The sequence below is a fragment of the Maniola hyperantus genome, chromosome 1 (genome assembly GCF_902806685.2).
Source record: "Maniola hyperantus chromosome 1, iAphHyp1.2, whole genome shotgun sequence".
NCBI lineage: Eukaryota > Metazoa > Arthropoda > Insecta > Lepidoptera > Nymphalidae > Maniola > Maniola hyperantus.
This window is the reverse complement of record NC_048536.1, coordinates 2,464,877-2,489,327: the sequence shown is the minus strand read 5'-3', so window position 1 is coordinate 2,489,327 and position 24,451 is coordinate 2,464,877. Positions and strand designations below refer to the sequence as shown.

The 24,451-nt window shown below is 36.8% G+C and overlaps 1 long non-coding RNA gene and 1 other non-coding gene across 2 annotated transcripts in view; both read right to left on the bottom strand.

Annotated features, from left to right (window-relative positions):
- Positions 1-24,451, bottom strand: part of LOC138402829 (uncharacterized) — a 230,156-nt gene that overhangs the window by 84,804 nt on the left and 120,901 nt on the right. The window lies entirely within an intron of this gene.
- On the bottom strand, positions 8,214-8,287 carry TRNAI-AAU (transfer RNA isoleucine (anticodon AAU)). Its single transcript has one exon. It is a non-coding gene; the product is annotated as a tRNA-Ile (tRNA).

The window sequence follows — 24,451 nt, the reverse complement described above, 5'->3', positions numbered from 1 at the left end:
TGAAAACAGTTTAACTAATGGGCCGTGAAAAGTTACTTAAGCTGATAATTGAAATTCAGGGTTTTTCAACTTTTAGGTTATCTCTGAAAACCATTACATAACATTATATCGACCTACCTACATATGTACTTATACCTACCTGGATAAGAATTTTTCTGTGCAGTTTTGGTGTACATAGTGTTATTTATTAGTATACCTAAGTACTTATTTATCTATTTGAAAACTCCTATAGTAAAATAACTCAAGATTTAGCTGTACGTAAATACAACCACGTGCCCTAATTTACAGTTACGTAACGCCTGCTACGCCGTAGCTTCACTGTGGTTATTCAATTTCAGCTGAAGGTTTATTTGCGTATTTGCGAACATTGAAAATATGTTTTCTTTAGTCCATCCCTTGATTACAAAATTGTTTTGCTAAACATTTATTTACGACATCGACGGGTGTTGTTAGGAAAGAAATATCGTCGAATCTACTCACGTCTAGATTTATTCACTGTACAATTTACATTTTAGCAGTCTATCTTCGCTTATGAAGGAACTAGCTTATGTTTGCAACTTCGTCCGCGTGGACTTCACAAACTTCAGACCCCTATTTCACCCCCTTATGTGTAGAATTTTCAGAAATCCTTTCTTAGTGCATGCCTACGTCATAATAGCTATCTGCATGCCAAACTTCAGCCCTATAAGTCCAGTAGTTTGAACAGTGCGTTGATAAATCATTCAGTCAGTCAGTCAGTCAGTCACCTTTTCCTTTTATATATTTAGACTAGCTAATACTAGCGGCTTTCTTCCGCGTGGACTACACCAGACCCCCTATTTCACCCGCTTAGGGGTACAATTTTCAAAAATCCTTTCTTAGCGCATGCCTACGTCATAATAGCTATATCTGAATGCCAAATTTCAGCCCTATACGTCCAGTAGTTTGAGCAGTGCGTTGATAGATCAGTGAGTCAGTCACCTTTTCCTTTTATAGGTATACTAGCTTATGCTCGCGACTTCGTCCGCGTGGATTACAAAATTTCAAAACCCTATTTCACCCCCTTAGGAGTTGAATTTTCAAAAATCCTTTCTTAGGGGATGCTTACGTCATAATAGCTATCTGCATGCCAAATTTCAGCCCGATCCGTCCAGTAGTTTGAGCTGTGCGTTGATAGATCAGTCAGTCAGTCAGTCATTCAGTCAGTCAGTCAGACAGTCAGTCAGTCACCTTTTCCTTTTATATATTTAGATAGAAGATAGATTTAGATTACTTTGTAGTCTATGGATTTTTTATTTCTGGTGTGGAAGTGCGTTTGTGTGTCGGTATGTCACATGGCAATGGTGAAGTAAAGCTGAATGAAGGGGCGACGAAGCGAATCTTTGGCATAGTCCATTTAGAAAACTGTATTACCCTCGTAGCTGCCTCGAGATCTAGGCGGGCACGCCCTTCTAACTTTTCGGAGTTATGTGCCCAAGTTTCTTACAGCCCAAAAGCCAGTAAGAAACTTAGAGCTGTTTACTAAAAACCTGTTCCACTAACAAGTGATAGAACCTGCTAGCGCGGTGCTCTAATTAAATGGTAAAAGTTCCTATACCACCATTTATAGTTAGTGTCATTAGACCACTTTCTGTTAGGAGTTTAGGACACACCTAGTTTCCCACGTCATCACTCGTCATGTAACAAAATTATATAACCCACCCCATTTGACAGATTAAAATAGCTCACAAACAGGTAACAATGTTGACAGCAAAGGGCGTCATTTCGATGAGGCGTATACTTGGATGAAGGCGTATAGCATAGTAGAAGTAGATAGATATAGCCCACTGTCAAGTGCAGGGGCGATCGATGCAAGTTCAAGGTTGGGCGGGGTGCGCGCGCAGCCCCGTGACGTCAACCATTCATGCCGCGCAGCCTGCGATGCAAACCAGGGCTCGCCCTCGCCCTCTGCCAATGTCAAGGCGTAAGTTAGGGGATGTAGCGTGGACCTACCATTACAAAACAGTGATTTAAGGACGTACCAGAAAAGCTTATGAACACATCAATCTTGATGTGCACTTAATAAATTTTTTAAGAGTTATAATAATTGTTAAAAGTTAATAACTCCATGTACTATTAGAATACAGCTTAAATTCATCCAAATAATCGCCATTTTTTGTCTAAAGTATATAAAGCTACCACGAAAAGCCCTTCTTGGATCAGACAGATTTGTAATAAAAGCAACACTTCTATTACATGCAACATTTCGATTGAAATTATGCATTGCACATTATTATTATAGTAAGTGTTCTGCATTTTTTGTCAAAATGATTTGTCAACTTGTCATGGAAAGTGGATGGAATTATTTAAGTATGTCCTCATCATCATCATAATCCACCCATGACCGGCTCACTACAGAGCACGGGTCTCCGCTCTAATGAGAAGGATTTTGGCCATACTCTATACCACGCTGGCTTAGTGCAGATTAGAAAACTTCACACACCTTTGAGAACTTTACAGAGACCTCTCAAGCTGACAGGTTTCAAGTTTTATTGTAATATTTTCATTAAAACAAAGATAATATATAATGACGATAAATTGAGGAAAAAGGAAATATTTAAATATATCTAAATATATAAAAGGAAAAGGTGACTGACTGACTGACTGACTGACTGAATGACTGACTGACTGACTTATCTATCAATGCACAGCTCAAACTACTGGACAGATCGGGCTGAAATTTGGCATGCAGATAGCTATTATGACGTAGGCATCCGCTAAGAAAGGGTTTTTGAAAATTCAACTCCTAAGGGGTGAAATAGAGGTTTGAAATTTTTGTAGTCCACGCGGATGAAGTCGCGAGCATAAGATAGTTATTACATAAATCTCTTTGCTCTAGTAACTTAGATCGCTTAGACTGCAGAGAACGAAAATAGCGGTGCTGAGGCAAAACAGGAAACTGTTCGGCAAAGAAAATAAGTTTCATCGGGATGGCGAGAAGATTGCTTTTTAAATAGAAACGGCAATTTTGCTAACAAGTTACATATTGTACGTATTGTTTGTTCAATTACGTATTGAAAAATTGATTTTGGTTTACTTTTGTTTAGAGCTCAGTCGATACTTATCTACTTACTTACTGGCATTGACTTATATATTATTTCGTATGGACGGGGTTATTGAACAAACAAAATGGCACCGACTCATTGGCAACCTCAGTGACGTCTGGGTCGTCTGGATTTCAAACGGGTCGTTCATTAGTATCTAAGAGTTGTCGCCGGTTTATTTGGTTTCTAAACCGTAAAAATTTTTGTTTGCTTGACTATATCTTGTCATTTATCGAGGCTTACCTACTGGTTTTTGAGACCACCACGTTATATAAGATATCGCGACGTTAAAAAACCTTGAAGATCGACTTGCAGAGTCATATCGGTTAGTTGTAGTACCCTACACAACATATTATAATACCGTTATTCTACTTATTCAATTCAATTCAATTAATTCCCCTAAAGTTTTTTCAAGGTTCTTATAATTTATATCCATATATTATACGTTTTTGTTTTATATAATAACTATCATAATAGCATGTAAGTACTTTAATTTGTGTTCGATTTTCTACACACAGGTATTGTCTATTATTGAGTTGTGTAGTGACACGTCCGATTATAACTGCTTCTGTACACACTTTTTTTTTGGAGAGTAACTAGTTTTAACATTCATGGCAATTACTCAGTCAATTATTATTGTCATAATCTGTATTGTGTGTTTAATAAAAAAATTAAAAATACAAAGTTGGGAAATGCCTGTGTAGGGCTGCGTAGAGCTACGTAGAGCCGCGTAGGACTGCACGGCCGCCCGCGCCGGCATGCCACAAATAGGGCCTACGTGCCGCGCGCAACGTACGCTTGAATTAACTTAGCCGGCTGGATAACTCATCAGAAATGGCCTTTGATAAAATCAAACGTAAACATAGGCACAATGTATAATAGGTACCTACTTACTGGTTACTTGTTATTAATTCGGCATTATCATCATGATGCGACGAATCATTGTTTAATTAGGCACTCTTTATTATTTTGCCACGCATCGTCAGCGATTTGAATAAGTATTCTACAACCTGGCGGAAATATCTGCGCACCTCGCTAGAATGCGCTTCTCCTCGCGCTTTCCCGCAGCTCGCCTATTTTACTGTACCCCAAGGGTATAAACATTACGTTCTGCCAGTACCGTTACCTGTACCAGTGCCAGTACCTTTGCCAACGCAAGCACGTTGCATAACGTCATTAAGCCAGGTTCTCAGATATCTCAGACATATACATCAATGCGCATCGTTAAAATTTAAATAGACAGATCAGAGCCTTGGTTTGGCGACTATGATTTTCGAGCAATGCCTTGTATGTATACTTTTTCAAGTTATAGACAGGGACTGAAGATAGGCAGATAGGAGATGTAAAATCACTAGTTTGCCCGTCCCCAGTATTTTGTGAGGTTAAAACATTAATTAAATACCTATCAAACCTGTGATAGCCTTGTGGTTAGAACGTCCGCCTTCTAATCGGAGGTCATGGGGTTCAATCCCGGGCACGCACCCCTAACTTTTCGGAGCTATGTGCGTTTTAAGTAATTAAATATCACTTGCCTTAACGGTGAAGGAAAACATCGTGAGCTCCCACATCCCTCTCCCTCTGCATCCCTGACTCCTGAGATTTGTCCATATAAGTCCAAACCCTTATCATTCTGAGAGGAGACCCGTTCTCAGTAGTGAGCCGGTATAAGATAGATAAAACTGCAGGAGGCGAGATTACCCTTCAAAGATAAGGTTAGCTCGAGTGCTCCACAATCTAAAGGTACAACAATGTATACTAATCTCATACTCACGATAAACTTACATCGCCCGACTAAGTAAACCTACTTATTATCATAATTTCGATAAAGCTTACTTACTTTGATGCTTATCTGAAACTTACCACCTACTTAGTTAAGACTTCAAAAAACCGGCCCAGTCGGGCTCGCGCAACGAGGGTTCCGTATTACAGTCGTATTTTTTCGACATTTTGCACGATAATTCAAAAACTATGTGTAAAAATAAATAAAAATCTGTTTTAGAAAGCACAGGTGAAGACCTTTCATATGAAACCCCACTTAATATAGTTATCTTACTTCGAAAATTGAAACTACTAATTATTTATTAGTTCATGACCACAATTTAATTTTTTTTGTGTGATATAACCACAAATTCACGGTTTTCAGATTTTTCCCCAAATGTCTGCTACAAGACCTACCTACCTGCCAAATTTCATGATTCTAGGTCAACGGGAACTGTAGGTTTCTTGACAGAAAGACAGACAGACAGACAGAAAACAAAGTGATCCTATAAGGGTTCCGTTTTTCCTTTTGAGGTACGGAACCCTAAAAATAAGGCCCTTAATTTGGCCCCTAATTTGGTCTTATTATAATACTAGATAATGCCCGCGACTTCGTCCGCATGGATTTAGGTTTTTAAAAATCCCATGGGAACTCTTTGATTTTCCGGGATAAAAAGTAGGCTATGTCCTTCCCTGGGACGCAAGCTGTCTCTGTATCAAAATTCATCAAAATCGGTTGAACGGATGGGCCTTGAATAGCTAGCAGACAGACAGACAGATAGACAGACAGACAGACAGACAGACACACTTTTGCATTTATAATATTTGTATAGATTGACTGAAAATATTCCATCACGCGCAATGCTCGTGCGCGATGATTATTTTGTCAATTGTATCACGCGTGATAAGGCTGATGCGGCTATATAGGTATTTGTTATTAACGTGATGGACTGATAGCGCGATATCAGATACTACACCTGTCTGTAACGTTGTAAATGATGTTCACATCTACTGGTAATCATTATTACTTATTAACTTGGATAACGCATTGTAATAAACACTGCAGGAGCTTATTGGAGGAGATACATCAGATATACCTAAATGTTCATATTATGTTCGAGTAAAAAAAATCTGCTTATATTATATAAAAATGAATCGCTAAATGTATTGCTGATCGCAAATCTCGAGAACAGCTAAACCGATTTCGCTAATTCTTTTTTTATAATATTCCTTGAAGTACGAGCATGGGTTCTTATGGAGGGAAAAATTTAAAAAATTGCCTGAAAAAGAATCGACTGTTAGGCGGTACGAAGTTCGCCGGGTCAGCTAGTCTTAAATATATAAAACGAAAAGGTGACTGACTGACTGACTGAGACTGACTGACTGATCTATCACCGCACAGCTCAAACTACTGGACGGATCGGGCTGAAATTTGGCATGTAGATAGCTATTATGACGTAGGGATCCGCTAATAACTGATTTTTGAAAATTCAACCCCTAAGGGGGTGAAATAGGAGTTTGAAATTTGTGTAGTCCACGCGGACGAAGTCGCGGGAATACGCTAATGTAGGTACTATAATATACCTAGGGAAAAACTATAATTACCTACTTATAGGGAACTTAGGAGGATGACGGAGTCAATTTAAAGACAATCAAAGGCAATCGAAGGCTTTCTACCATCTTACAAGAAATAAAACCTTTTTTTTGTAATGTACGTACTACGTACCTACCTAACCACAAATTCACCGGTTTTCAGATTTTTCCCTTTAATTGTGCTATAAATCTGTAGGTATTCAGTAACGCCGTTAAAGTAATATCGTTTCAATGTAACGCACTTTTCAGAAAGTATTTTCTAAGCATAAAATAACAAAGACAACGCCCTATCTTCTATAATATAAAAATGAATCACTAAATGTGTTGCTCATCGCAAATCTCGAAAACAGCTGAACCGATTTCGCTAATTCTTTTTTTATAATATTCCTTGAAGTACGAGGATGGTTCTTACGTAGAGAAAAATTTAAAAAATTTGAATCGACTGTTAGGCGGAACGAAGTTCGCCTGGGCAGCTAGTTAGAAATAAATATTTTACGCATTTGATAATAAGTAAGTGCAATTATTGTGCTTAAGCAATACTTTATCAGAGATAAATAGGTAAATACTGTTATCGCGTTCACCTTGAAAACGCCTGTTTATTTTCATACTCTAGTACTTTTGGTGGGTACCTAGGTAGTACAGATATTAATGTACATAGTAACAAGGAATTTGATAATAATTAATACAGTCTTTATAAACAAGGAGTTTTGGTCTCTTTTTAGTAAAGTAAGTAAGTATGATTTTATTTTTAAGTTATTGCTACACGAATGAATAAATAAATAGATAAAGAAAACCCTTCCGAAAACACAGAACTTATAAATAACATTGTACTAACTATCGAAATAACCTTCCTCTGTCCAAATTCTGCCCTAATTAAAACTGTTTTGAACAAATAACCACACAGGCATATTTATTACCAACTAATCTTATCTGTGACCACTTATGGCGTCGCTCAGTGGGAGTGGGTCATATGTTCCGACGGTTGACCCTAGATAGCTTACCGGTTGCCACTGGTTCAGGCACTAGGCACTTACTTAGTATAACGTATAAATCATACGCGTAAATGCGATATAATATTGCATTTGAATGTTGCAAAATGTGCCTTTAGAAAATGCATTTATATTTAAGTAAGTAGCAAGTATGTATTTATAGAAAGAACTAGATTATGCCAATATTATTCGCAAGTATTAAGGGTGTTTAAAAATCTGGTGAGAACTATTTAATTTTCTGGGGTAAAAAGTACCTACCTTAGTCCCACAGGCCACAATGCAAGGTCTGTCAATACGAATAGGTACTGACAAAAAACTGAGCCTAACAATATTTTCACTAAAAAAGAGAAATTCAATCAATCAAATAAAAAATTAATTAATTGAACTGTAGGTAGTGTTATTTTGTTTTTATTTTTTATTTTATTACTTTACATAGTTTTTCTTGATTGTATTTTATTATTTAGTTTTTTATTTTGTTCTTTAACTTAATTACTATACATACCTACTTGTATTTTTACTAATTACATTTTCCAGCCTTTCAGATTAATAATAATAATAATAATTCGTTTATCAAATTTAAAAAAAATATTTTGTTGTTTATTTATCTTGTAGCGTTATCATTCTACCTACTGGTTTTTAGCGACTAGGTACTTATTGTGATCTTTCTGTACTTTAGTTTTTATCACTGTTTGATAATTTTATCAATGTCCTGATGACCTGATGTTTATCTAGTAAGTATTACATGTGATAACAGAAATTAATATATTACAGCAAAAATAATTACAGGAAGAAAATGAAAAAAAAATGTTACTGGCCCATGAGGGGATCGAACCCGCGACCTTCGCGTTATTAGCACGACGCTCTAACCAACTGAGCTAATGGGCCGGTTGACCAGTGGGACGAAAATAACAAACTTACTTACATAAAGATACCACACGAAGATACTCTACTGGTTATAAATACTGCTCTACAATCTACATTCTACACTCGCTCTTGTCGGGGCGTTCCCTCCCCGATTGCCATCTCGACCTGTCGCTAAAGCCTGTCGCGTTCTATTAGGTAGTCCAGCAGCCGACAATTGTTTTTCAGAGTTTATTATCCAATTATCTCAATGTTCAAAAAAAATTATTTTATTTTATAGTGAATTTTCACAGAACAAAAGTTGGGCGACTCGTGAAACGGAACCTACGGACGAAGAATCACCTTGTTATTAATCAGAAAAAAAATCCCTTGGCGGCTGCTGGACTATATACTAAGACTCCTTTAGAAATCTAATTTAAATTAAGAGACTTACAAAATAAAGTTTTTATTGTAGGCAGTAATGTTATCTCTCAGACCAGGGGCGCGTTTCGAACCCTCGTAGCTTTAGTTTTAAGTTTGCGCAAGTAATAATTATCACCACTATATTTTACAAATCTAACACCATACCAGACCATCAATAAGAGTATAATTTATTACCTATTTTGAATGAATCATTTGACTTTGACTTTGACTTTGACTTTATCATTTCGTTATTGTAGTGATATCGTGAACCGGTATTTTACTGTAATTAAGATTCGCCAGTGCACATGTACCTACGTGCTGAAATACCTAACTATACCTTTTTTTTTATACACAGGAAATGCCTGACGCATACCCCTCCGTCAGGGGAAACAGAGGGGTTATGTGGGGCTTGCACCCACTAAAACCTGTGTTCCTCCCTCGACAGCCTGGTGGTTGCGCGGGTATCACAGTAGTAAGTAAAGTAGTATTGCTACCGCGACTAAAGCTGCCTTTTACGCCAGAGCGACATAGTGCGCTGTGCCTGTGCGACATTGTGACATGTCACAGGACCACAGACAAATTTATTTATTGGGGAGGACCGCATGGACGGACACACTTTCGCATTTATAATATTAGTATGGAAGTATGTATTTCCATACATTTTAGTGACGTCAGCACTAAACTGAAGTTTCGAGCTGATGGTAGGTAGGTATATTTTTATTGCGGCTGACGTCAAAATGACTTCATTTCGATGTTAATGAGACATGGTTCCAGCGCAATAGCAATTTGCGGGACTTAAAGTATAGAGTATAGAATATAGATAAATAAAGTCAGCCAACATTTGCAATTTCAATATTGTGATTATAATAGCAATGTGCTCCTTGCTGAACCAAATAATAGCAGAATAAATTGTAAACTTATTAGATCAGCCTTCAAAAAGTTATTTAATTCCAGATAATATTGCTAATACGAATATTTACTCTTTACAAACACCAAACAAACAGCTCTGACCCAGGTTTCAAACAGACACGTTATCTTGTGTTGACATTCGCCAATCTTCGAGCATGAGGCATTTGCGTAAGCGCACTAATCATGACCACTATACGAAGACCTCTATGTATTTACCATTTCTTTTAGAACTAGCACTTATCTGTAGGTCAAACGTGATTGGGCGCCATTATCACTGGGTAGTCATCGTGGGAGCTTCTTGCTGCGTTAGACACCAGTCGGCGGCGGATCGTCGTCGGCTCAACACCTCTTTGGAGAGCTTTTCACATTTTGCATTGAAATAACTAATAAAAAAAAATTGCGGTTCTTCACGAAATTAAATTATCTATTAAAATGATGGCACAAAACACTAACAGTTAATTACAATAGATTTCCGAACTTTGTCTGTTATATTTAAATTAGAAAACACTTACATAACATTACGTCAGTTACCAATAGGTACAGTTAAGAACCTATTATAATGTATTCCTCATCACTAGACAAAATAAACAATCAAATAAGTTAAAAAAAGACTAAGTATTAAGATAAATGTCGAGGTATGTAGGTAGTAGGTAGGTGTGTAGTAGAAAAACCGCTAAAACAACAACATAGAATAACAAAGTTGTTTAACAAAGTATGTTCTTTCTTTAAATAGTTATATTTATTTTCTTCTTATCGTTATCATAGGGAGAGTTTAATTAACGTAGAGTTACTCTAATTAACGTAAGTATTTACACCAAAGATAATACTCGCCACAAAGTTATATTATTATTTATACCTAGTGACAGAATATAGATAAGGAAACAATACAGAGAAATATGTGCTTGACTTAAAGTTAAAATAATATTATAGTCACGCCGTATGCGTGTGAAAACGTCTATACGTAGCTACTCTGTTTTCAATATGGCGTCTCAGCAAAACAAAGCCACGCGCGCTTCGCGTGTCTGCCGCACTGTTTAAAAATAGAACGCACGGCGTTAAATTCAACGACCAGATTAACATTATCTCTGTCCCCCTTCTTGCTTCATAGAAATTATAATGAAGCAGGGGAGCTCATGTGGGTTAACGGCGGTCAAGGTGATGTGGTTGTGAAGTAACGTAGGACCACGCCCTGCTGATTTCAATGCGTCTCGCGTTCCAAATTTAAAATAGGTAGGTACTTGTATAGGTACTGGCTTGTATTTTGATTCTGCCATTCTGCCGAAGTCTTTGTTTTTACTGTTGCTAAGTATGTGGGATTCATAGAATACAATAAAATTAGATATGAGGAGATTAGTTTGATGACTATGGTATTGGTTAGCAGAAATAGTTTTTCATAGAATTAGTAAAACCCAAGAGAACATCAAAGTTTTCATAATAGCTTCAACGAATTCAGCCAAATAAGTCTGGTTTATTGAAATCTGAGGGTTTATTGAACAAGTTTCTGCCTGATACGACTCTGTATTTAAATTTTAACAAAAAAAACAAAAAAACATTAAGTACATAGGTACCTTTTATTTCTGGAAAACATAGCATAGACAACCTAGTGCTGACGTCAGTAAAATGGTGGCCACGCGCTTTAGCAATTTGCGGGACTTATACAAAATGTTGTGCGCAGGAACGTTTTTCCCGCTTTTTTTCGTAGAATAAATTCGTCGGTACCAACTGCCAATGTCACGTCCAGTATCTGTTTAATATTTCGCAATATTTTACAAAAACATAGTTTAATTAATCGGTGGTAGGCATTGATGTGGGAGGTATCTAGTCGAGATAAGCAATAACTGGATATCTTCTAAAAAACCGACACGATACCACTTTTTATAACATTTTGTGATACTTCTCTTGCGTCAGCTAGATAGGTATTTTTGTTTACAAAACGATATAAAAACGGTAGGTAGAGTTGTCGGTAAGATTGTATAAAACGCGATTTTGTGATCACGAAATACATCATCATGATCAACCCATCACCGGCTCACTACAAAGCAGGGGTCTCCTCTCAGAGTAAGAAGGGTTTTGGCCATAGTCTACCACATTGGCCATGTGCGGAATGCGGATTGGTAGACTTCACACACCTTTGAGAACATTATGGAGAACTCTCAGGTATGCGTATGCAGGTTTCGTCACGATGTTTTCCTTCACCGTTAAAGCAAGTGATATTTAATTAATTAAAACGCACATAGCTCCGAAAAGCTCAGCGAATATAAGCTGTGATAGCCGGTTAGGACGTCCGCCTTCTAATCGGAGGTCGGGGGTTCGATCCCGGGCACGCACCTCTATCACGAAATACAATTAATAATAATTTATATTAGTAACGTAAGTCTGGATTGTGATGACTGATGACTTAGGAAAATTCCTTGAAGGGAGTGAATTTTAACCCGCATCCACAATAATTAATAGGTAGGCAGGTACATATATTTCAACTTCAATGCAATCTAAAAACTTGGTCAAGTGCAAGTTACTTGTACAAGGGGTGTTCACTGAAAGTAAAAGCTGACTGACTGACTGACTGACTCACTGATCTATCAACGCACAGTTCAAAGTACTGAACGGATCGGGCTGGGCATGCAGATTTAGAATTTTAGAATTTAGAATTTTTTTATTAATCACTTAGTACACAAAAAATATTTACAAAAACAATATAATAATTAATTATCAGTAAAATAATATGTGCAAACGAAAACAACACAAACGATAGAACTGCATTAGTCAAACACTGTAATAGCTCTTATGGCGTAGAGTCATCCACTGAGAAAGGATTTTTGAAAATTCAACCCTAAGGGGGAAAATGGGGGTTTGAGATTTGTGTAGTACGCGCGGACGAAGTCGCGGGAATATATATATGTACAAAACGCAAATGGCAGACAGGTCAGGACAAAAAGGCGGTCCTATCGCTAAATAGCGATCTAAAAACGAACAAATGGACAGTGGAAGGTGGTGTATATAATAAACCTAAATACTAATAGCTAAATGAACTAAACCAAAATCTAAAATCAACAATTGCATAATAAAGTAACTTTTGGTGACACCTATAACATTACTGAGCTTTTGAACTTTACAGTTTTATCTAATAGTTTCTGAATAAAATGCTCATGAAATGGTTGTGATATCCAGACGGACAGACGGACTAGGTGGTACTATTAGGGTTTCTTGTGTTACTGCAGAACCCTAAAAAGGAAAAGCGTCAATCTACCCGCATATTTTTTGTGGTTCGCATTGCACGTGAAAGATAAGTTTTTGCGTCGTTTTAATTGGACCGATTGTGAACTTAGGTCATGTTATTTTTTTTAAATTTCTTTATCAAGAATCACGTGTTTTAATATTTTTGTCACGCTTTTTATTTTTTTTCCAATATTACAACTTATTCCCAGTTCACATAGTACCAGTAGCATCAATGATACAATCCAGCGTAACGGCTGGAAAAAATAATTTTTAGGATTTTTAGGATTCCGTACATAAAAAGTAAAAATTAACCCTTAGAGGATCACTTTATTTTCCGTCTGTCTGTCGTGTCTGTCATGTAAACCTATAGGGTACTTCTCGTTAACCTACACAATAAAATATGCATAGTAGTTTTTGATTTATCGTGTAAAATGTCGAAAAAAATATCTGACCATCCACGGATTTACGAATCCAACGCAACTATATGCCCAACAATAGTCTAGATAGTAAATACCCAATCCAATATATTCAAACATTCCAATTTATTCATGTCTGGCAGGTAACTGGCCACTGGGTGTCTATGAACTCTAGGAAACATGGAATATTGATGTATTGGATGACACGATGCTTCACAACTCACGAGGCCGGGAAAATGGATATCAGTAAATGTATTTATTGCTTAGAATCAATTGATGATGCAGAAAATTCATTATTCTATTGTCCTCCTACAAAGTACAGACTAGACCTGTTTGTGGCAATCCCGAAAATCCCGAGATTAGCCAAGTACAGTCCCGGGATTTCGGGGTCAGAAAACGGCCGGGATCCCGGGATTTGGGATCCTGGGATTGTATTCTCTACTCGTAATCCAAAAATACATGGTCTACGCAATGAAAAGAAAGATGGATGAATGAGAAGGAAGATCATAAGTCAGGCTGCAGCAGTAATGATTGACCAACAAGGCGGGTAAAGTATTATTCCTTGGAGATAGGAGAATATTTAGCCGAGTATTTAGAGAGTCTGGCACTATTCAATTCGGATTCGGATTTTCATGAGAATTTCTCCTCTTACAGAACAAGTGTAGGGACAGTAGGTACATATGAATTGCACCTCATGAGACAAGAAATGACTAAATACTTCGATAATCCATTCCAGCCAAAGAGGCTGTAATCCCAGTAAGTATTTGCGGGTTTTGCATTAGCAAAATGTGCAAGAAAGCGTTGTACCACTGATTGTGCTTGGGTTACTGTCCAGCGTTGGAAAGAACTAACAGTATCCAATCCAGCGATTGGAATAATGTGAAGCGGCCATTACGTTGTATTTTGCATTTCGCGCATCGTAGTTCAAGCTCCAATGTCATAGAGACCAGGGTCTGCCAGGTATCTGTGAATTTATTTCTGCTATGACATACAGTTTATCATGCTCAGTGACCATGGTCATTTGAATAAGAGTTTTACAACAAAGGGACTGAGCTGTCTGGCCCTGATGACTCAATCATTTGGGTTAAATATAAACCGATCGGGTGACTTCAATGTTATGTGTCGATTGTCGATTCGTTAATGGTTTTAATTTTTATGCGCATATTTAGATGTATTGGGGTATAGCTCGAATCCTTATATTATCACGAGACACTGGCTATAATTTTTGTGATACAAAATATGAATATAATAGTGGCTGTATGGTGCCATTTTCAAATGTAAAAATAAAAATGTATTTTTAGTTCATTTACTAGCATTCGTCTTTTTAATTTGATTTAATTACGACTTGTTCTGAATATAACTAAACCCAATTCTACAAGATGGTAATTTAATATAACAATAATTTTCCTTGTATTCAAATTATTGTCAGTGATCTTTTCTTTTACTACTTTTTAAAAACCATATTATTCTCATATTTTTTCCGTAAATAAAATTACAAATGACTATAAAGCTGAAAATAATTTTCTACAATTAATTCGAGAATTTCAGCGCACATGAAGGCAACGGGTAGATAGTAGATACTTATAGACTGTGAGCCGTTCCTTTGTGGACTTTATGCGCCTTAGTGTGCAGCCTTTGTGGCCTTTATGCGCCTTTGTGTGCAGCCTTCGTCCTGCTCCTGATTAAATTAGCTGGAAAATACCAGCTTAGCCTCGAGTTCTTAACATTTTTGATATTATCGTAATACCTAAATATTTAACCATCTACATCATCATTATCATCATCATCATCATCATCATTATCATCATCATCATCATCATTATCATCATTATCAACCGATAGATGTCCACTGCTGGACATAGGTCTCTTGTAGGGACTTCCACACGCCACGGTCTTGCGCCGCCTGAATTCAGCGGTTTCCTGCGACTCGTCTAATGTCGTCCGTCCACCTAGTGGGGGGGTCTTCCAACGCTGCGTCGCGTCGTCCGGGGCGAGGTCGCCATTCCAGCACTTTGGGATCCATATCTACTAATAATACAATTGCGAAAGTAACTGTTTGTCTGTCATTGCTCAACCGATTTTGACAAAAGCATAGCTTGCATCTTGTGGACAGACTTTTTATTTATGAGAATCAAAGTACGAAATAAAATGGTCGTTCGAACCGGATATTCATATTTTAGTTAAAAACTAAGAACTGAAGAGTGAGATATAAAGCAGTAAAGAAGCCTATTTTCCTTCGAAAAAAATACACCGGTATTTTTTTAGGTAAAATTCTCGTTGATACGCCTCTTTTTTGAGGTCAAAGCTCATAAGATAGTAATTAATATAATTTCAATGTCAACATTTCGCCATGTAGCTCTAAAATCTGTAGGTATGGTGACTGGTGACACACGTAACACGACTGAGTCAGATTAATTCTCCGCCACATCATACGATTACCATAAATAGGATTAAAAACATTGCTCACAAATTATATCATTTGTGTAAAGTATTCTAATACAACAAATAGTCATAATATGAATGAATAAAAGGACTAATTTAGTGGTTAAGGTGCAAAAATTTATATGGAATTTTTTGCATTTGAAATAGGCAATTTTAAACTATAATTTTGAATTAAGACAATTTAAATATTTAGATTAGGTACTTAGTAGCAATCTTAGACTCTACTTACTGTTTAAACAAGTACCTATCTACTTATCTATAGGTAAAGTATGTATCCATAGTAATTAGGTAGGTATAGTGCATTCAAAATAAACTGGCGTGTTTCCACTTGAGACCATTATTACCAATAACAAATAAGATTAAGTCGTGGCGGGTGAATTCAAAAGTATCAACACTGGTTGGTTTGCAACAAAATATAATAAGGTTGAACCGGCTCCTTTAAAAATGAATGGGCTCTATGAGTGTATGGTTTATTACCCCTATTGTTTACGTGGCATATCGAATGTAATATTATTGTTATTGCTAATTCGGGTCTCAAGTGGAAACACGCCAGTTTATATTGAATGCACTATACAAATTTATGTGACGAAAAAACATAGTTTGTAATTATAAATAAATTCTAGAGTACTAAAAAAGTGTAACCTAGCGTAACGATAACAATTTACTTTATGTTAGGTGCTAGATAAATTTATCAATTACGATGTGTACTAGATAAATAAACGGCTAATAACAAAGTAAAACTTTCCATAAACTTTAAAAAATAACTTAGACAGATATATTTTATGGAATATCAAACATACTTATTCGTAGTCATATTGGTTTTGATCATTGACGCCTACTTTTAAACCCAAAGCTTACATTTCCAAGCAAACCTAACTAAATTCTTATGAAACGAAGCTTCATACTTGAACAAAATAAACCATGACGTCTGACGTCTGATGATGACGTCTACCTTGAGTCAAGATTTTCTTATTATCAATTTAAATTAGTCAAAAATAAGTTCAAACTATAGCTATAACTGAGAACCTATTACAACAAAGTTCTAAAATATAATATGCTAATCAACTAAAAGATAATAACAATATTTGTATTTATTTATTTTTTGATTTAGACTTACTGCACACACACACTTACTGCACAAGTCAGATAAGCATAGTACAATACAATAACAAAATAAGTTTACAAAATAGAATCTAGATTCTATGCCATATTTTGTATACTTATTTATTAAAACTAGTGTTAAAACTTTCTATTAAAACTATTGTTGACGGCTGACGCCCACATTGAATCTGCAATAGACGGGAACTACCGGTAACGCAAACGTGAAATCCAAAGAAATGTGCCAAATTCTTGAGATATCATGCGCGTTCAAAAACAAGTCTGTAGTCTTATATGCGGTTATAGATGTACTCGTAAACCACACGAAACTCTCCAAACAAATTACATACTTTACAAAGAAGTGAACGGATGTGTGAATAACACGCGGTGGGCGCGTCAGCCGATCACGCCGGCTCAGCGTGGAACTTGACGTCACCTAGCGTCATACAAAACCACTCCAAACAAGCTATTACGAATCTTATAGCACCTCGCAATACGACCAACGCCCCTGATTCACTGCAATGGTCACTGTACTTTTCCACTGGTTTTGCGTAAGTGCACCGGATTTCTCATACATCTCACGGTGATATGAATTTAAATCTCCAATTTCACATCACATTCCATATGAATTCGAATCATATCATTTGCAAATTGCAAGCATTTCCCCATGGATATTTTAGAGATATTTTGAGAAATAAGTATGTATTAAAGAATAACTCAAAAGTTGTCAGGGAAATTTGTTTTATAATTAGAATTAGTACTTAGTTTATCTGTACGTACAGGAACACGAAGAGTGCAAATGTCGGAATATTATCATATTGTAAATATACGACGATGTACGCTCGACCGAGGCTATAAAAGTGATCGTAACGTATCGTCCGCGCCCAGTGCGGATTGCACGGGCATACTAAAAACAACTAGTAAAAATAACATCCCACAGCCTATGAACAGTGATATAACTGTAACGACTCTACTTGACGATAATGATAATAACACAGACCTGCTAGCTACTGTTTTATTGCAATGGTATGACTTTAATGAATCACTAATACACACCTTTCCAATACAATGATAACCTTTGTTTCTGATTTTGCAATGAATCATTAGCTAGCTATTACTAAATTGAAAATCAATAATGACATTTAAAGCCAATGACTCGGTGAATCATCGATGTGCAGGAGTGCCCGCAAAAATTCATTGATAAATTTAGAGAAACCGATAAGAAAGTAAATAAACAGTTGAATTGCATAACTTGTGCATTTCCTGGGTTAATAGGACATTTGAAACTTAGTCTTACAATAAACTGAAGAGATAAATAAGGTCTACATACTATTCATACACATAGTTTTAAAGATAAAGCTAGACATAAAACAGGTGATTGAGTCTTCCATGTAGGTCACGGATGATTCATTGAAGATTGATGCATAAAATGTTTAGTTTAAAAATATGAATGAACTTCCGTATTCTCGGACTCGTAACTCGGAAATAAACTTTACAGAAAGCCATCTAACTGACATGACGGTTATTTTATGATTGTACTTATTCATTGATCCAAGAATAATAATTATTCTTGGAATCAATTTTTCAATAATTATTATTGAAAAATTAATTACTGCTTAAAACTGGTTACAATACAATCGGGTTTGTTCTCAATTGTTTCTTCCAATTGGTTTATTTAATAAGTAATTAGTATTAATTAATTACTAAATAAATTGAGTAATTAATTATTTATTACTAATTTGCACTAGTAGTTTGTGTACTGTGGAACCAACTCCCATCGGCGGTGTTCCCACTAGATTATAACATGGGGTTATTCAAGGGGCGGACCAACAAATTCCTAAAAGGCCGGCAACGCATCGGCGGCTCCTCTGGTGCTGCAAATGTTCATGGGCGGCGGTAATCACTTAACATCAGGTGACCCGCCTGCTCGCTTGCTCGCTATATCTATTAAAAAAAAAAAAAAAAAAAAAAAAAAACCTACTGATCTTTAGGATCAACAGTTATTCAGGGCGTGTTACTTCAGTGTCCACTTTGAACAAGTTTTATAAATTACCTATTTCTAAATTTTTCAATAGGTAGGTACGTTACGATGCCGTTGAATATTAATAATATACAAAATTATTTGGCTAATATTTGAAGATTTTGGTAGCGACGTGGATCAATATTTAGATTTTATTGCGCTGATAGGTTCTACAAGTAATTAATTTACTTCCGAAACTACATAGTTGAGAACAGAGTTTAATATTTTGATTAAGTAATAAGTAATTTGATAAACAAGTTTCAAGTTTAGTTGCTAATGGGATGTAAGTTGTAACATTCTTCTCCTATGGAAGTTCTACGAGTACTTCATGTTGGATAAATCATCCTCTTTTAACCTTTACCTTTTACCTTTGTTCCAAATATTTAATTTAAAATTGGCTATCTATTGTTAAATTTAAGATCTTTGCAATAGAATATCGTAATATTCTACGTGCTTTTCATTGTAGGTAGTACACACCTATTTTTATATTTTAGTCGTGCGCAATAGAGAGTTTAACACATGTATTCACAATTATCTATTATCTGTCTCATCGCCCTTAAACGCACAATGTAAACTCCACCAATCAAGTTATAGTGCATTGAATAGAATAGAATAGAATAGAATGTTTTTTTATTCATGTAAACTTTTTAAAAGTGCTTATGAATAGTCAGGTTTAATTTACCACTGGTTCGGAATGCCGTTCCTACCGAGAAGAACCAGCAAGAAACTCGGCGGTTGCTTGCTGTTTGCATTCTGTTTGCGGCTGGTTGCATTCAATATTAACTGGCGTATTTCCACTTGGGACCGTCATTAGCAATAACAATAGCATTAAGTCGTGGCGGATGAATTCAAAAGTATCAACACTGGTTGGTTTGCTACAAAATTTGTAAGGTTGAACCGGCTCCTTTAAAAATGAATGGGTTCTATGCATTCACTTATATATTACTTCGAAGGGACAGGGCCATTGAACAAGCAAAATGGCACCGATTCATTGGTCCTAAAATGATTATTTAGTACCAATGCAACCTCAGTGACGTCTGGATTTCAAACGGGTTGTTCATTAGTATCTAAGAAGTGGCGCTGATTTATTTGGTTCCAAAACCGTGAAAAATTTTGTTCGCTTGGGCATATCTTGTCATTTATATCGATGGCTCTATGAGTGTTTGGTTTATTACACCTATTGTTTACGTGGCATGTCGAATGTAATCCTATTGTTACTGCTAATGACGGTCTCAAGTGGAAACACGCCAGTTAATATTTATACTGTGTGACATCAATTATTTTCAGCAATCAGATTTGTGGAATCCACACTATGCGTTCTAGCGCACTGTGAGACCTCATATTGTGAATACGGCCTACGGGTGTAAATATACTATCTCTTATTTGTAATGTAAATAAACTACAGATAGGTACATAGTCACCCAGCAACTTGATGAAAAAAAACCGGCCAAGTGCGAGTCAGGCTAGCGCAACGAGGGTCCCATACTTACCACAATCGTATTTTTTGACATTTTGCACGATAATTCAAAAACTAATTTATGCATAAAAATAAATAAAAATCTGTTTTAGATAAAATGCACAGGTGAAGACCTTTCATATGATACCGCACTTGATATAGTTATCTTACTTCGAAAATTGAAAATACTAATATTAGTTCATGACCACAATTTAATTTTTTTTGTCTGATGTAACCACAAATTCACGGTTTTCAGATTTTTCCCCGAATGTCTGCTATAAGATCTACCTACACAGGTACATGACTCTAGGACAACGGGAAGTGCCCTGTAGGTTTCTTGACAGACCGACAGACAGACAACAAAGTATTCCTATAAGGGTTCCATTTATCCTTTTGAGGTACGGAACCCTAAAAACTATCAAAACCTGTCTCTATGTCGCGTGGTGGTCTCGTGATCACCCGGTGCTCTATTATTATTATACCAGTTTGGAAGCTGATTAACACCAGTTTATATAATATACTAACGCACTAATCGTTATGTAAGCTTACATGTATTACTATTTTACTAAACACGAAAAGCATTTGTATCACTGGCTCTTTACGCAATGCATCCAATCCCGATCTGAGAATTTTCAATCCGAAGTTGCCGTTATTTAATAAAACTAGCTTATGCTCGCGACTTGGTCCGTGTTCACTACCGGCAAAGCCATGCCGCCAAGCGATTTAGCGTTCCGGTACGATGTCGTGTAGAAACCAAAGGTGTGGGTTTAATAAAAAACTGCCGCTTCCATCTTAGATTGCATCATTACTTACCACCAGGTGAGATTGCAGTCAAGGGCTAACTTGTACCTATCTGAATTTAAAAAAAAGTTTATTACTTTTTTAGTCGAAAGTTATACTTACCTATAGGTATGGTATTTTTTAGGGTTCCGTACCTCAAAAGGAAAACGGAACCCTTATAGGATCACTTTGTTGTCTGTCTGTTTGTCTGTCTGTCTGTCTGTCTGTCTGTCTGTCTACCTACAGCGTACTTCCCGTTGACCTAGAATCATGAAATTTGGCAGGTAGGTAGATCTTATAGCTGACATTTGGGGAAAAAATCTGAAAACCGTGAATTTAGGGTTAGATCACACAAAAAAAATTAAATTGTGGTCATGAACTAATAATTAGTATTTTCAACTTTCGAAGTGAGTGACTATATCAAGTGGGGTATCATATGAAAGGTCTTCACCTGTACATTCTAAAACAGATTTTTATTTATTTTTATGCATCATAGTTTTTGAATTATCGTGCAAAATGTCGAAAAAATACGACTGTAGTACGGAACCCTCATTGCGCGAGCCTGACTCGCACTTGGCCGGTTTTTTGGCCATTAGATCTTGTGTCCAAATACCTAGGTAGGTAAGTAATTGAGGTTGAAATTCGGGGCTAGGGCTTTTTGACAATTGAGAAGGGTGAACTTCCACAATAGCTGGATGATAATGCTAATAACTTATAAACACAGTACAAATAAGTAAGTCTACTTATTAGTACCTACTTACCTATATATTATAGGTACTACGTAATATCTACCTATTAGGTACCTATTATTTTGAAATCTATAACTAGGTACGCAATTTAAATACGATATCCAATTAAATTAACACAGGTGGACTTATAAGAGAAAAATAGACTTATATTATTTTTCTCAATTTCAGTATCCTTCGCAAGAATCTTCAACTCAAAAGGCAATAAAGCGACCAGTTACATCCAAGGACCGCTATAATGTTGCTAAAATTATTTTAGTTTAGTATAAAAACTCAATATTTAATTCAATACCTATCGCATATCTCGAACCGAAAAACCAGATTCAAGCACTAAAATAACCCGCTGTGAAATCCAACAGAGTTCACAACAGCACCAGCTGTAACGCCAAATCATAGGCTTTATCCGATAACCAAAAATAGCATCTATCAGTACTGAATTGAGGTATAATTTCGCTTGTAGTATTTTTAACTGGTATTTTTGAAGTGACCACGTAATATGAAATTCTTGGAACAAGTTTTGTACGTTATAGTCAATTAATTTAAAGTTGCATTTTGTTTGGATTGAAAGCATTCGGTTTTTAAAATGGTATAGTTTTGATGTGACCACGTAATCCGAACACAAAGCAAGCGATTTTGAATTTTTTGGCTTGGTGTTAATGTCTATTTTTATTTGTGTGTTTAGTTAGTGTGTGGTGTTCGGTTGTGTGTCAATGTTGCACGGGCGCGGCGATGACGTCACGATCACGCAGCCGCAACGTGGTACACACCCACCGGCGCGCGCGCACGCCGTGCAAAGATGCCATAGCAAGTATAGTTGTATAAGTAGGTATTGGATACAGAGGTTGGTCTTGTGAAAAGTATGTTTCGTTAGAAGCCTTGTTTATGTTTTATAGGTGTGTCACCTTGGTTTATTTTGCAAGGTAGTTAAGCAGGCAAGTTTGATACAGCCGAAGACGTCTAATAAAGAATTTCATTGGTTGACGACTCCTTTGTTGTTGGTACACTAAATAAAACGTTCTTTCCGATCGGATTTCGACTACGACTTTTTTATATTTTTTTTATAAATAGATACAAGTTGCAATATCACCTGGTGGTAAGTGATGATGCACTATGCAGTCTAAGATAGAAGCGGGCTAACCTGGACGGGGTATGGCGCTTTTTATCAAACCCACACACACCTTCGGTTTCTACACGGCATCGTACCGGAACGCTAAATCGCTTGGCGGCACGGCTTTGGTAGGTTGGTAACCAGACCAGACCAGACAATTCCCACAAATTCACGGTTTTCAAATTTTTCCCCTAATTTTTTTTTTTTTTTTTAAGAATATTAGCCATGTTAAATGACTAATATTCCCCTTTCCTCTCCAATTAAGCGTCAGGCTTGTGCTAGGAGTAGGTACGACAATAGTGCAACGGGCGGGGTTTGAACCGTCGACCTTTCGGTTTTCAGTCCACTCCTTTACCGGTTGAGCTATTGAGGCTCTAAAATGTCTGCTATAAGACTTACCCTACCTGCCAAATTTCATGATTCTAGGTCAACGGGAAGTAGGTACCCTGTAGGTTTCTTGACAGACCAACAGACAGACAGACAACAAAGTGATCCTATAGGGGTTCCGATTTTCCTTTTGAGGTACGGAAACCTAAAAAAGGTCCTAACTCAGCACACACTGCTGCAGCATTACATAGGTCTACCTACATATAATATATACAGCAAAGGTCCTATACCTCTGTATGTAGATAAGTATTGTAACATAGTATCTACTTACAGGCAACTTGGCAATAGTGTTGTGCCAAATTCCTTGGAAGGGTATTTTCCTGAGCTAACATGAAACAGGTTCCACTGACGCATCGGAGAATGAATATAGTTGGTTTTGTCCACGCGCGCCGCGAGTGACTTTCAAGGCCCATTCGAGAAGACCACTCTACAATTCACTAACTTTGACCGTAAAAAATATTACGTGTAGTCCTGTAGGGAAGAGCCGGTAAGAAACTCAGTTGCTCTTCAAAAAATGTTACAATATCCAAATATGTATGCAATATAAGTATTAAGTACACTACCTTGTAAGTTGCTGAATTTATTTAAAAATTCAGATACAAGTCAGCCCTTGACTGCAATCTCACCATATGGAAGCGGGCTATAACCTAACTGGAAGGGCGTATGGCAGTTTTTATTAAACCCATGCCCCCTTGGTCTCTACACGGCATCGTACTGGAACGCTAAATCGCTTGGCTGCACGGCTTTGCCGGTTGGGTTTTAAACTTGTAACTAGCCACGGCTGAAGCCTCCCAACAGACCAGACCAGAAATTTATGAATCCTACCAGGAATCGATCCCGGGATCTCCCACTAATAAGACCACAGTGCTTACCACTGCACCAGGGAGGGAGTTTCCGTGGGAACTCTTTGATTGCATTCAGCAGCATTTAATCCACGCGGAAGAAGTCGCAGGCATCATCTAGTAAATGCGAGCATCATATGTAAAAAATGTGGATACCACCAAATGACGCCCATAAAGTTTATCATATAATCTACAGTCTATACTCTATCTCCTCCTACGTACCTATAGCTACGTTGTTATAGCGTTTAGTTGCCATGCCAGCCCCGATCGAAACTTGTTACTTTTTACTACATACCGATAAAATTGCAAAAACTGGCGGAGGTTCAGTTTCGACATCTTGAATATTTCTTCAATGATTAACAATGA